Below are 14,061 nucleotides of genomic sequence, written 5' to 3'. Positions count from 1 at the left end.
CTGAAAAGGAACCCATCTGAAACTATTTTTACAGTTTCTAACAGTGTATTGTTTCATTGGGCTGTTGACTGTGGAACTGTGCAAAACCCAAGCCATGGACCTCAAAGCTCGCCCGGTGATTTCTACTTGTGTCTCACGAGCAAACCAATACATCCACATGAAGATGTTTATATACCTTTCACAGCTGAACAGTTCATGTTCCCCCTCGGTATTCCCCCTCCAGAGGCGGGGTCCAGCCACCCAGCCGGGGGAAATTTGGGTCACAATCAGCAGGAATCCGAATGAGCTCAGCCTCGTTAAACCAGAACCATGTGAGGTCCGTTAGGCCAGAGTGGAATCAGACGTGGTGATCTCAGCGTCTGTACCCTAACCCAACCCCCCCGTCCCCCCCCGTCCCCCCCGTCCCCCCTGTCCATCACACAGTGCAACCTCCCAGTCGGTCCCATGGAAACGAGCTTCGTCTCCACCTGCTGTCTCTGGAAGTCTTTAACGCTTAGGGGGGAGACGTCCTCCCTCTCTCTCACTGATCCTTTCCATACGTCTCCCTGCAAGAGAAAAAAAAACATGTGCATACCGCAACAACAGACACACACATTCCTGGGCTGGGAGGGGGCCTGGTGGGAGAGACAAGGCCAGACTGGGAAAGGAGAGGAGGCCGACGTCTTCATCTCTCTCGTGTTTTTGATTTGTATAGAGTTCAGCTGGGATATGAAATATTTCAACCTGCTTGTTTTTTTTGGTGTGTTTTTTGTTGTTGTTAGGGAGTGGGGATTGGGGGGGGGGGGTGTGGAAGTTAACATGTGATATCATAATTTTCATCCCAAATCCTCTTATGTTATAAAATAATTGAGAACTCTTTGTGCTGTTATACATACATAAATGTTTAAGACGCTTTTGTTGAATGTCCGAACAATGAAACTGCTGCGACACTACACCCCATTGTCAATTCACGAGAGGGTTGTATGATATCATGGTACAAACCAATCAGACGTGAGTTCATACCTCTGCAGAACTATTTACAACAGGACAGAAGCCTCTGGTGCCTGGCAGCTCAGAACCAACAGACAATCAGTCGCCGGCCTCGCAGAGCCACACCCCCCGCGGACAGTAAAAACAGACAACAAGTCATTCCAACCTCGCCTGTGTAAACCCAATGACCCCTCGCTCTCTCTGGGAGAGCCCACCCACTAGTCACACACACACACAGGCGCACCACACGCCCATGCACCTTTGACCCCTGGAGGGGCCCTGGGTTGCTGCGGCGTTAGCCAAATGAGTGCACAATCACAAACCCGGCCCTCGTCTCTGTGTCATCCTTTACTGAGGCGTACCATCTGCCCCCCAGGGGCCCTTTGACCTCCAATAGGAGACCTGAAACACTGGTTCTTGGCCAGGCCTTGGAGGGGATTTATTGACAGGGTCGGTGATGGATCACTGATCTTTAACAGGTGCATGGGGTATCAGGTAAGAGGAACGTGAATCCCTGAAGGAGAAAAGAAAAGGAACAGAGAGAGGGAAAGAAAAAAAGAAGAAAGGGGAAAGGGAGGAGAGAGCAGATCAAATGGTTATTTTATTTCACAAGAAAAGGCCATATTGAAGATCTATTTTGGGATTTTTCTTTCTCTGGGAGAAAATGAGGCCTTTTGGAAAGCAAAAAGAACGAGGGAGAAAAGAAAGAATGTAAAACAAACAAAAACAACAAAGAGAGGATCAGCAACGGACAAAAAAGGGAGAGGGGCCTCGGAATGACAGGACACAACACTTTTTTTTTCTCAAACAAAACGTATCAACTCATTCACCCCGTGACACAACCTAGTAGTTTACAGAGTTCAAGCGTCTGCTCTGGGACAGTTACCAGACCCTTCCACGGTGGCGCTCTGCACTCGTCGACCCCCACAGCACAGCCTGGCTCTCCCTGGGTATCTGTCTGTGGGCGATAATGGATGCCTGGCACTTGGCAGGGCATCAGATGCCCAACAGCCCTCGCTCCATGCTGGCATTCCTTGGCAGAGACAGCATGTATCTGGCCCCCATTGTATTTCCTGTGAGAGAATAAAGATTTAGTAGCAGTTCGCTACAGTACAGTTATCCACCACTGGTTTCATTGTCGTGGGGAAATCTCAGGCACTTGTTTAACTTGATATGTTTACAGGAACAAGCTGCCATTAAGCCATTATCTGGCCATACAATGAGGTACAAAAGCTTTGAGACACACCAAACCCCCATCCACTGTCTAATGTTTCTGTTTGGCCACAGCTCTCCATCATCTTCCACTTAATGTCAACGTTACCGCCACAGAGTCTACAGTCTATCGGTCAACGTCAAAGCAGCGATAGAATAGATCAGAAGATATATCATATAGTAGACAAGCACATCCTTTGTGTTTGTGTGGTATGACAAAAACAAATACAAAGCCGCAAATTCTAACAGCGTTTAGCAGTGCTAATTTTACGGATTTTTCTTATCTTAGTCGAGCCCCTAGAAAATATGCACATACATACACAAACACACACACACACAAATACTGTATAAACTACTAATTGTATTAATACACATATTAAAGTGAAATATTTGTAACGTCTGTGGATAGAGTAAGTTGTATGCATCAGTCAATCTAAAGTCCACTCTCAAATTGTTTATTTTCCAGTGGTATATTTTACCAAATTATATCAGACCAAACCTAATCTACAAAGGTCTGGCAGAGGAAGCACAAGCCATATAATATACGATTCAGTCCTTTCAGAGTCACGTTTGACAAATAGCCACAACCACCCCCTTCAGTCTGGATATTTACACCCGTGATAAATTAGCTACTCCCAATGAAGCTAATAACCACGCCTTGTTGAAACCATATTGAGATGAGTTAAGAAGACAAAGCTGGGCTCTCCCGGACCTGATGAAAAATGTTTGCCACCACTCCCCCTGTTGCAGAGAAAGGGGACGCTAACAAAGCTAAAATGCTAACAAAAGGGATTGGTTAAAAAGCATATTGAAATGAATGTTAAACACATGCGTAACGGGGGTATCCTGCCATTTTAAGGCAGGATATTCATGGTCTCAATTGGCATTGTCTGGTTGTTTAGCCGGGTGAGAGACAGTCTCTCTCTGGAGAATGAAGCCACAAAGGAGATGGCACCTGTTACTAGACAGGCCATGATTATTCAATCATGGACCCCTGGTGAGTGTATAGGGGTCTTTGTGTGTATATTTGAGTGTGTGTGTGTGTGCGTGTGTGTGCGTGTGTGTGTGTGCATGTGTGTGTGTGTGTGTGTGTGTGCGTGCGTGTGTGTGTGTGTGTGTGTGTGTGTGTGAATGAGCACAAGTGTGTAAGAGAGGGAGAGACAGAGAGACATCTCTTTAAGACAGAGAGATTCATCTTAATGGTAATACATCTTCAACAATGTTATAAATAAACATCGATTTATGTGATTGAAAAGGTCGGAATACATTAATCTTTCGTGTAAATAGAATTGGAATGTAATTATGTTCAGATGTGGTGAATCCAAATGTAATAACCACACCAAAGACATCCACATACTCAAATACATCTATACACACACACACACGCACACACACACAAACGTAATGCTGCTTTTCCACTGCATAGTGTCGACTCTCCTAGACTCCTCGTCTTTCTTTGTTTTCCATTGGGCAAACCTTTTTGGTAAAAAGGTTTTTATGATACCACGTCCGTCAAGGCTCCAAGCGAGCTGAGGTGATACCAGGTGTGGTGAAAACACTGCAGACTACTGACTGGTGTGAAAGAATCGCAACACGGGACATTCAGCACAGACCCGCCATTTTTACATAAACAAGCTGCTATTGTGGCCTCAAATTTTTGGACCACTCGATTATATGGCAACTTGCAAAATCCGAGATGCAGACGTTCTTCTGTTTGGTTGCAAAATGAAAGGATGCAGAAAGAGTGGTGTGTGTCGCGTTGATGACATCACAACGGTTTCACGCGGCATCGCTAAGACGACCAGCTACATTATGGGGTGTTCTGTTCTGCAGAGGAAGACGAAGAACCTCGCACCATGCGGTGGAAAGGCGGCTAAACAATGGCAAACCTTCAGAGTGAAGAGATAGGGACCCTTGGGAATATCCATTTGGAGTCCTAACAGATGGTGTACAGAGAGACCATGCACCCCCACCCCCCCACCCCCTCCCCCGGCCTCTTTCTCTCTCTCTGCCACACCCTTCCCTCTCCTAAAGTCCCCCTCCCCCCCCCCATGAAGCTTGGCCCCATCCCCCCACAACCCCAGACACAAACCCCGCCCAAGCCTCTCTACCCCACCGGTTTGAACATCACCTCAAGTCCCTCCTCATACATTTGTCTTTGTTTACATCTTCAGCCACGCAGCCCAACTGTACACCACCCTATGAACACGCCAGTGATGGTTAAATCCATCATTACCCAGTGCTGCCTAACACAAGAACTCATGTCGAGTCCCGCCGAGTAAACCAAGGTACAGTTACATTGTCTCTGTCCTTGTTTCCCTCCATCCCTGACAATATGATCAAGTGTCTTCTACCTCACACCTGGGTGAGTGCCACGTATGCAGTCACTATTCATAACCGGTGGAACCCTGGAACAACCAAAGAGGATCTGGAATCTTAGGGTTCCACCTCAAACCTGTTTCCAGAGGGTGTTTCCCTCGTCCATCCAGGATTTGATGGACGACCTCTTGTGGACCATACCTATTCAATTCTGTTCTTGTATTTCTCCACCTCGACCCCCACTCACCTTCTCACCCCCCCCAACCTGACTCTCTGACCCGCATTTAGGAGCCTGGGGCAGGGCCAACTGGTGCAGAACAGTGGGGGTTGAGGTCGGGAAGAAATCCATAAATAACAGGAGCTAAGGATCTCCACACACCCACACAGACACACACACATATCATCCCTGGATGAACTAGAGGAAAGATTCACACTCATACAGCAATAACCCCATGAGAAACGTAGCACACAATGTCCCTTTTTATAGTGTACTTAGCCCGACGACCACCCACAACAACATCTTACATTTTGCACGTGGGGAAAAACACTCTGCTCCGGTTAAAGGGACTCAGGGAACAATTAGAAAAGAAGAAGGATGTCAACAAATCGTGTCTCTCTACTCTCCCTTACTCTCATCACTTTCCCCCCTTTCCCATAATCATCTCTCCTTTCTCCCTCGCTCTGCTGCACTCCCTCCTTCACACACGTTCTCTCTGTAACGGAGGCACACAATAAAACGTAATTGGGTTCAGATCTCTGAAAGACACCGAGGGCATGTGAGGACACTCCAAAACCTCACTCGCCGTGTTATTAAGGCAGACTACAACGAGATGTGTGTGTGTGTGAGAGAGAGGAGAGAGAGAGAGAGAGAGAGAGAGAGAGAGGGGGAGAGAGGGAGGTCGAGAGGTAGAGCGAAAGAGAGAGGGGAGAGGGAAGCACAGCCTTAGAGATAGAGAAAGAGTTTATTTATCAACAAAAATAGCCTCTCTGTTTACAGTGTGAATACATGTACAGATACTGTAAGCACACGCATAAACTCAATTTCCTCCATTTCATCTCTCTCTCTCTCTCTCTCTCTCTCTCTCTCTCTCTCTCTCTCTCTCTCTCTCTCTCTCTCTCTCTCTCTCTCTCTCTCTGTCTCTCTCTCTCTCTTTCTCTCTTCTCTCTCTCTCTCTGTCTCTCTCTCTCTCTCTCTCTCTCTCTCACTCACACACAAACACACACACACCATGACCACCAACACCAGTTTCAGACTGTCTGTCTCCTTGTCGACCCCAGACTTGCTACAGCAGGAAGCCAGTGGTTTGAGTCCAGTCACCAGAACGCCTTATTCCCCCTCAGCACGGCCTGCTGTAGAACCACAACTCAGGCAGTGACACGTCTGGGTCTGGATTCAGACGCTGTGTGGAATGTGACCGTGTGTATTTGAATGTCTGAGCAAGATATCTGACCATCTGTGTTCAATATGGGAGTGTTTCGTGAGAGGGACGGAGGGAGCAGAGGGAAAAGGCAACTGAGAATGTGGGAGCATTGAAAGTTGCCAACTCAGGATGCCTGCAGTACAACTGCACAGTCAGGGCAATGCAAGCACTTAGGAATCATGGACGGTACGACGGAAGCAAGTCATGGAGGTTGGGATTAGGGTTGAACGTGTTTGCGAATGAGGATCACCTAGCCTTTGCCAGGGTGCAGAGGAGGTTAGGATGTACATTAGAGAACGATGCAAAGGATGGAATTATCAGGAGGGATTGCTGTCTGTACCTGATTGGGTGGGGTTTTCCTCAGCCTCTGGGTTGTTGAGTAGGTGTGTGTGTGTGTGTGTGTGGAGAAGGGGGGGAATGCTTATGTGTCCATACAGTACACCATTGTGTATCGCCTGACACTGGTGCGTGAAGTGAGAAACAGCACACTGAGAAGAGAGACCGTTTGAGCTGTGTGCGCAGAGAGCTGCTCCTCTGGTGTCACAGCGAGAACACGCTGTCCTTTTCTGGACTTTTCAGAGCCTCCACAGGGGGCACACACTGGCCACTTTTGGAATCTGCGAGGGAAAAAAAATCAAATAAATCTGTGCACTACCAAACACCCACTGAGCAGACAGACAGACTGTCACTACGCACACACACACACACACGTTTGTTGCATAATTCCTGAGAAATAGCACGGTTGCTCCCTGGGTTTCTCCAATGTGGCACACACCGAGGGACACTATTTACTAGTGTTTCCCTTCTGACCCTGCAGAACTGAGGGAATTGATAACAGTTCTGTCATAGGTCCCATATGGCTATTCTTGCCCTGATTTACTTGGCCCACAGGCAATATTTACTTTCGATAGTGGAGTGTGAGGTTTATTCTAGTACAGTCTGACCTGTTTTTAACTTGATGTGGACTGTGGCCTTCCTGGAAGCTCTTTGTTGAAAGGGACAGTCTCTCATCAAAGCCAGGGAACACAAAAATGCGAAGGGATTTGCTTTGACGTTTCCGATAAGAAAAAGAGTCATTATGTATGTAAAGACTGAATGTTCTTTCTAGAAATCTGTTCTTTTGGTCCATCTTGTCCACTTTATATAAATGTACGAGCTGCTACCGTCAATGAACTTCAAATGAAGCATGTAGTTATAGAAAATCTTCATAGCAGGGTACACAATGTACACACCAAGCCAGGCAGCCCAGTGGATACAAAGAGGCAGACCCCGAACGTTAATTAGCTCACTGATCAGGCTTACAATCTAGGACATGTCAGACCTGTCTATCAACCTACTGGTACTTCCTGTGCCATTATGCCTCCCCCCTCCCCCCTTCCCCTGCCATGGCAACAAGAGCCCCATGCATACTATAGTTGCTTCAAGGGACAGACGCCATTTCGCAGTCACCCTCTCCAATAATCCTACAGATTTCCCAATTGAATGTCTTCTTTCTTGATACTTGCTCTGTTTATTCTCCCTGCCTTTTTCTTGAAGAGCTTCAGGCGAGAAGATCCAGGGATATGAACTTCATGATTGGACCCTATCAAATGCGCAATAGACGAGTAAGGGAGCATAGTGAAGGATTTGAGACTCGACACTAGTGTTCTCCCCTGATGGCCATGCCTTTTGGGGCATGTTGTGTTTGAGACCTTGTTGTAGCACTGTGTTGTAACACAGAGCACCTGTGAAATTTGACAGTGTCCCACACAGGATGTTGTTGTGTTTGAGGTTATCTTATCTGCTGAATTATGAAAGATTGTGGTTGAGATGATGCTATTGTTGCATAGTGTCTTGTAAATTCCATTCCATTCCTTGGCACTAACTCGTTATATTGTTCCACTTCTGAGCCCTTCTAGTACTTGATATCTGCTGCACTTCCTGTATCTATTTTTACATTTCTTTGAATAAAAGTGCCAGCTAATGAACAAATCAGAATTTCAATATTATTCCCCTCTTTGTGACCTTTCACCTTCCCTTGACCTCTCACCCATATCAAGGGCAGAACAGTATAATAGTAACCAGATATGTGGTGGATAGGTGGATATGACTGTAGATCAAGAGGTCGCAGGTTCAAATTCCCCTGTGCATTGCTTTGGATAAAATCCTCTGCTAAAAGAATCTGTTGTTATCATAAGTGCAGTGTTAGCTATACATCCAAAGGTTACGCAAAGGTTATTTTCCACCAAACACATATGTGCAAAAAGTCATCCCTGAGGTCTCAGCTAAATATAGTCGTCCACTGCTTTGCCCGGAAGGAACACAGGTTCCGGGTGAATTCTCAATTGTGCCTGGTCAGGGTAAATAACGCCTGTGAACTTTGTCTTATCCTTGACCTTAAAAGAGCATTAATGGAGCGTGTCTCTCCCCCACCTCCCCCACCTTCCTGTCCCCTCTCTCTCTCTCTCTCTCTCTCTCTCTCTCTCTCTCTCTCTCTCTCTCTCTCTCTCTCTCTCTCTCTCTCTCTCTCTCTCTCTCTCTCTCTCTCTCTCTCTCTCTCTCTCCTCTCTCTCTCTCTCCCCTCCCTCCCTCCCTTCCCCCTCCTCTCCCTCTCAGCAAGCTGGTTGTGAATGTACTGAATGCAGGGAACACCAGGGCGGTATGTCCATGTCTTTGAGTCAGACTGATTGATGACTGATGACGCTGTATTGATTTATAGGTGAAGCTCAACCCCCGGCTTATTTTGCAGGTGCAAAAGTCAACCTAAAATAGCCGGCGTGTGTGAGCACAGTGGTAAACACGTGGATGGCCCTGATTATGTATCTCTGTGAAAGGTGGGTAGTGGTGTGTGGAAATGTGTGTGTGTGTGTGGAAATCACACACAATCCATATCTCTGTTTTGGAAAAGGGGGGAATGGGCTTTCCCAACCCTACCAAGAGCCAGTCCAGCTGTCTCCTCCTTTACAAGTGGACTTGAGGCACAGGCTGGACCACCTTCACAGTCCTGCTGTGCGTCCTACACTCCAATGTCTATGTGTGTGTGTCTGTGTGTGTGCATGCATCCCAGTACTGTCTGGCTACCCCTACTTGGTCAGCTGTTCCTTAATAGCTCTCCAGCTGCATGGAACAAGGGATGAGTCGTGGGGGCTGGAGGGGGGCTGGAGGGGGAGGAGGTGGGGGGGTGGAGATGGGGGGAGGGGAACGGTGGGAAATGAAAGCATGGCCTTTCTTGGGGTAAAGGATGGAAATGTGATTACTCTCTTGGAATGTAACGTTGACCAGACCTCCCAAAAAATGATGGGTACTTGGAGGAGGGGTGTGTGCGGGTGTGAGGAGGGGGTTCCATGTAAGAGAATTTCAAGGAACTGTGACTCAAGAGAGGAGAAGGGGAGGGGGAGGACAGCAGAGGAGAAGCGATGAAAGGAGAGTAGATGAGGAAATGAGAGGAGGACAGGAGAGGTTCTTTTAGCGGCTATGTTATAGTACTCTCATCGAAGGATATACTAGAGAATACAGCCATACAAATATGGCTTTAGGGGACTAGCCATAGTTATTAAACATGTTGTTATGACTAAATGACTAAATGTTATTTAAATAACAACATTTGCCAAATACTTGATAATAGTATCTTAGATTTGTAAACTTTTTAATCAAATTTATATATGCGGACCAGCTGCACCCGCATGTGCAGACACGACTACACCAGTATTTAACATGGTACAGCAGTACCATGTTAAATACTGGTGTAGTCGTGTCTGGTCTACCAACCCCAAGAAGCAACACCGCCATCAAAGTTGAGTCACTTTCCTTATGTCGATCAGGGATTTCAAAATCCTGTGAGAGCGTCTGAGAGGCGGAACATGTGAACACAAACTAGATGCCAAGGAACAACCCCCACCCCCACCCCCCTCCCCCCACACACACACACACACCCCTCACACACACCCCACACACACACCCCTCACACACACCCCACACACGCACCCTCGTCCAGAACGTTTACCGTCTCCAATGAGGTCATGGGAACGCTTTGGAGTCGTGGCTCCGGGAGAGAAAGCTCTGTTGTCGTCCTCTGTGGATTGGAGGGTTCAGCACACTTTGCTTTTCCATGCTGAGAGAGAGAGTGTGTGTGTGGGGACAGTAACTCTATTGTGCTCACTGTTTGGTTTTGGAGGGCTTTGGAGTGTGTGTGCATGGAACGGGCGTGGATGGTGTTTGGATGTGTGTGAAGGGCAGGGATGTGTGCGTGCGTACGTGTGTATGTCAACATGATTTGTGAATAAAGGGCATGTACGATTGATGTAAGTATTGGTGTGCGCGTGTGTACGCGAATGTGGGTGCGTTTTCTTTCTTCGTTTCTTCGTATATTTGTATGTTTGACATGTGTGGGCAGATACAATAAGTTAAAGGCCATAGGTTGTGTGCATGATTTGTTGAATGGAGCTTTTTGTGTCTCTGTGTATGTGAATGTGTGTGTGTGTGTGTGAGTGTATTGATGTTGTATGTGTGGGTGTATACAGTATGTTCATGTGCCAATGAGTGCTTAAACCATGTTTCACTGTAGCAGAAGAGGGGGCGTAAAGTTTCCTTACCTCTCACTCACTCACTCACTCACTCACTCAGACACACACACACACACACACTCACTCACTCACACACTCACTCACTCACTCACTCACTCAGACACACACACACACACACACACACAAGGCCCCAGACACATCAGTATGCGAACATACTGTATACACCGACACATACAGCACCACATCAATAACACACACACGGCCACGGACACGCGTTCGCTCGCACGCGCACACGTAAACACACACACGGCAGTCGACTCTTCTGTCGACGTCCCTCTCCTCTCTCCTCCATGTCGGGCCAATGAGGCGACGCCTGGCCCATGTCTCTGTTCAGGCTTCTGGCTGTAGGGGATTCTTTCTTCCACAGGAAACCAAAGAGGGAGAAACGAGAAGGGCAGGGATCGGCGTTGCGATTAGGGCTGATGTTTACAGGGAGCTCAGCGTCCACGCAAGCAGGAGGCAACTGTGATGCAACACGGGTGTAAGGCAACGTGAGCAAACACACTGGCACACGTATGAAAGGGACATTGATTGGAAAAAGATTCAGCTGTGACAATGAAGGCTCTCTTGTTTTCCATCTCATCGGAAGCCCTGTCAACATGTTTGGCCCGGGAGGTGTGGGTGTGTGGGTGTGTGTGTGTGTGTGTGCCCGTGTGTGCGAGGCTGTCCTCCCTCAGCGTGGGAAGAGCTCGCAGATCCGGCTGGAAATGCCGTCGGAGCATTGTCACAGCAGAGTGGGATGTTGCCATGGTGACCCCACTGCGTACGCTAGCGTGTGTTTGACGGGTGTGTTTGCATGTGTGAAACTGTGTGTGTCCTGTGTTGAAATAGGTTCTCGGGGGTGTCAGGGAGAGATCCAATTGGATCAGGACACACGATCAGCTAACATCCGCCCCTAACCCCCCCCCCCCTTCCTCCCCACCCCACAGATACACACCCAACCTAGCAGTGTTAACAAGGTTGCGCAACACTTTCCCGAACTTGCCACGAAAACGCCATGTGCATTTCAAGTCGTCACCCCCTCCCCGATCCACCCCAAACACAGACAGAAACGCAAATGTGAACATCCACACACACAAATGCACACACACACACACACCGAATCCTTAAGAACTTCAGAGTGTGTTCCAAACATCTTACAAGAGAGTACCCCGGTGGCCTTTCACAATGGCTCAGGGTTAAGAGGGGGTTAGTTAGTGTCTGGGTGGTATCAAAGCCTGTCCGTTTCTTCCCAGACAGACCTTTCTGTCTTTGTCATACACAGACATACACACACACCTCCTTTCCTCTCTCTCTCTCTCTCTCTCTCTCTCTCTCTTCTCTCTCTCTCTCTCTCTCTCTCTCTCTCTCTCTCTCTCTCTCTCTCTCTCTCTCTCTCTCTCTCTCTCTCTCTCTCTCTCTCTCTCTGTCTCTCTCATTTTCACTCTCCCCATCACACACACCTCTCCTTCCGCTTTATTGAGCGACTCCATTCAAAGGCATCAAGCCCATCCTTACACAATAAGAGATGCTGAAACCATCCAATACAAACCCCACCTCCCTCCATCTCCCTCACTCCCTCCTCTCCTCCCCCCACATATCTCTAATCCCCTCCCTCCCCCCCCACCTCTCTCTCTCTCACCCCCTCCTCTCCTCTCCCTGAACCCCACCTCTCTCTCTCTCACCCCCTCCTCTCCTCTCCCTGAACCCCACCTCTCTCTCATCCACTCCCTCCTGCTCCTCCGCCTCTCCTCTCTCCCCATTTCCCTCCTCCCTCCCCTCCCCCGCTCTGTTTTAGCCTCTCACCCTCCCCCCCTGCCCCCCTCCCCCCCTGCCCCCTCCCCCCCACTGTCATCTTTCCAGACAGAGCGAGGGAACATGGAGTTCCAGGCGTGCACCCTGCTCAGACCGGGGGTGGGGGGGGGGGGGGGGGGGGGGAGAGATGCCGCCCGACGCTGGCAAGCGTCACCCTCCCTGCTACGAGCTCCGGAAAGCAGGGAGAAGGTCACGGTGCACTGACGGAGATAACGGGCAGTGACATCTCGAAAGGGTAACGCGTCCTGCTTCTCTACGCTGTCGCCCGTCCACCCAGAGGCTTTCCGTTTCCGCCGACGTCGAATGCAGGGGGGGTTTTGTTTCAGATCGTACGTCAGTGGTGAAGTTGATCCCTCGAGAGGGTGAATCAGTGTAAGGATAGACTGTTCTTCGCTCTTCGCCAGTTTACAGTTTTGTCTCTGATAGACTGATTGCGTGGAGGTGTGCCGGTGTGTTACTGTGTGTTGCTTGTTCCCTAGAAACGTTTCATCTTGAACAGGTTAGGCATGCAGTGATTCATATGAAGAGATAATACTGTCAAAATGTCTACATAGTGCAGATGCTTCGAAAGCTATACCTCCAAGATGTGTGAAGATGCTGTACTGTATAGCTGTTCTATCCACTAATAACCTCTTTGCTGTAAGGTGGAAAAATCATCCCTAAAATGATATTTCAGTTTGTTACACCAGAAACATGAACTTGGTCAGCTACCTCAGCAGATATTACAGTAACCGTCCTTGAATATTATATTCGTACTATCAAATGCAGGTACAGTATATCTAGTTTACAGTGTTTCTTTCTCTTTCCCATAAACGGTTCGGCCATGGTGAGATTCTGGGCCTGATGCAATGTTACAGTAACAGGAAGTTCTGTGACTTGTGCACATGCTCTCCAGAGTGTCTGGAAAAGAGGCTGTCACATCTGCTGTCTCATGCTCACACCCCCACTGAGTGCAAAATAGAGTTAAACGTTAAATATCCTGGAGTGCCCCCTCACCCAATTTGCATAACTGACTAAATACAGCAATACAAACACAATAAAAAGTCTTGTGACTATAAGTCATAATAGGTTTGCCACGATTCACTATTATTTACAGATCATGGGCTACTGTACTACTTTAGGAGAGAGAGACAGAGAGAGAGACAGAGAGAGAGAGAGAGAGAGAGAGAGAGAGAGAGAGAGAGAGAGAGAGAGAGAGAGAGAGAGAGACAGAGAGAAAGAGAGAGACAAATAGATAGATAAATAGATAGATGGATTACTATCTAGACTACTATAAAAGTACTTCATTCATCTCCTTGTGGAAACTGGAAAAGGAACATTTAATGATCATTAAGTCACCTAGACATCTGGTCATCAGCTTCATAAATGACAAAGCCCTGTAGCATTGATTAGTTTGAATCCGAATGTCCACAAACCACTTAATACTAAATGCTCTTGTCTGAGAGTGAACAAGGCTACACTGTGCACTGTGTCTGCAATGAAAATGTTATTCTTTTCTCTTCCTAGAGATTGATTGGTAGGTCCCAATGTGTTTGTGTATGAGTCAGCCTGTGAGCGTTGGAGGGAAGGGTTGAGGGCTGAGTAATTGAGTCCTTTTTTCTGCCAAATTGTTCTTGAATCAGAGGCTGAAAAGACACAGTTTCTGTCTCTCTCTCTCTGCAGAGAAAAGTGGGTTTGTTTCTCACACTGGACTCCAGTGTTCCCTCCGCTCCTCCTCTCTGCAACTGTGGCTCTTGAGACGACTGGAAGAAGGGAGGAAAGAGAGGGGATGGGAGAGAGAGCGA

This window comes from Osmerus eperlanus, chromosome 5 (genome assembly GCF_963692335.1).
Source record: "Osmerus eperlanus chromosome 5, fOsmEpe2.1, whole genome shotgun sequence".
NCBI lineage: Eukaryota > Metazoa > Chordata > Actinopteri > Osmeriformes > Osmeridae > Osmerus > Osmerus eperlanus.
This window is presented reverse-complemented; position numbering follows the sequence as displayed.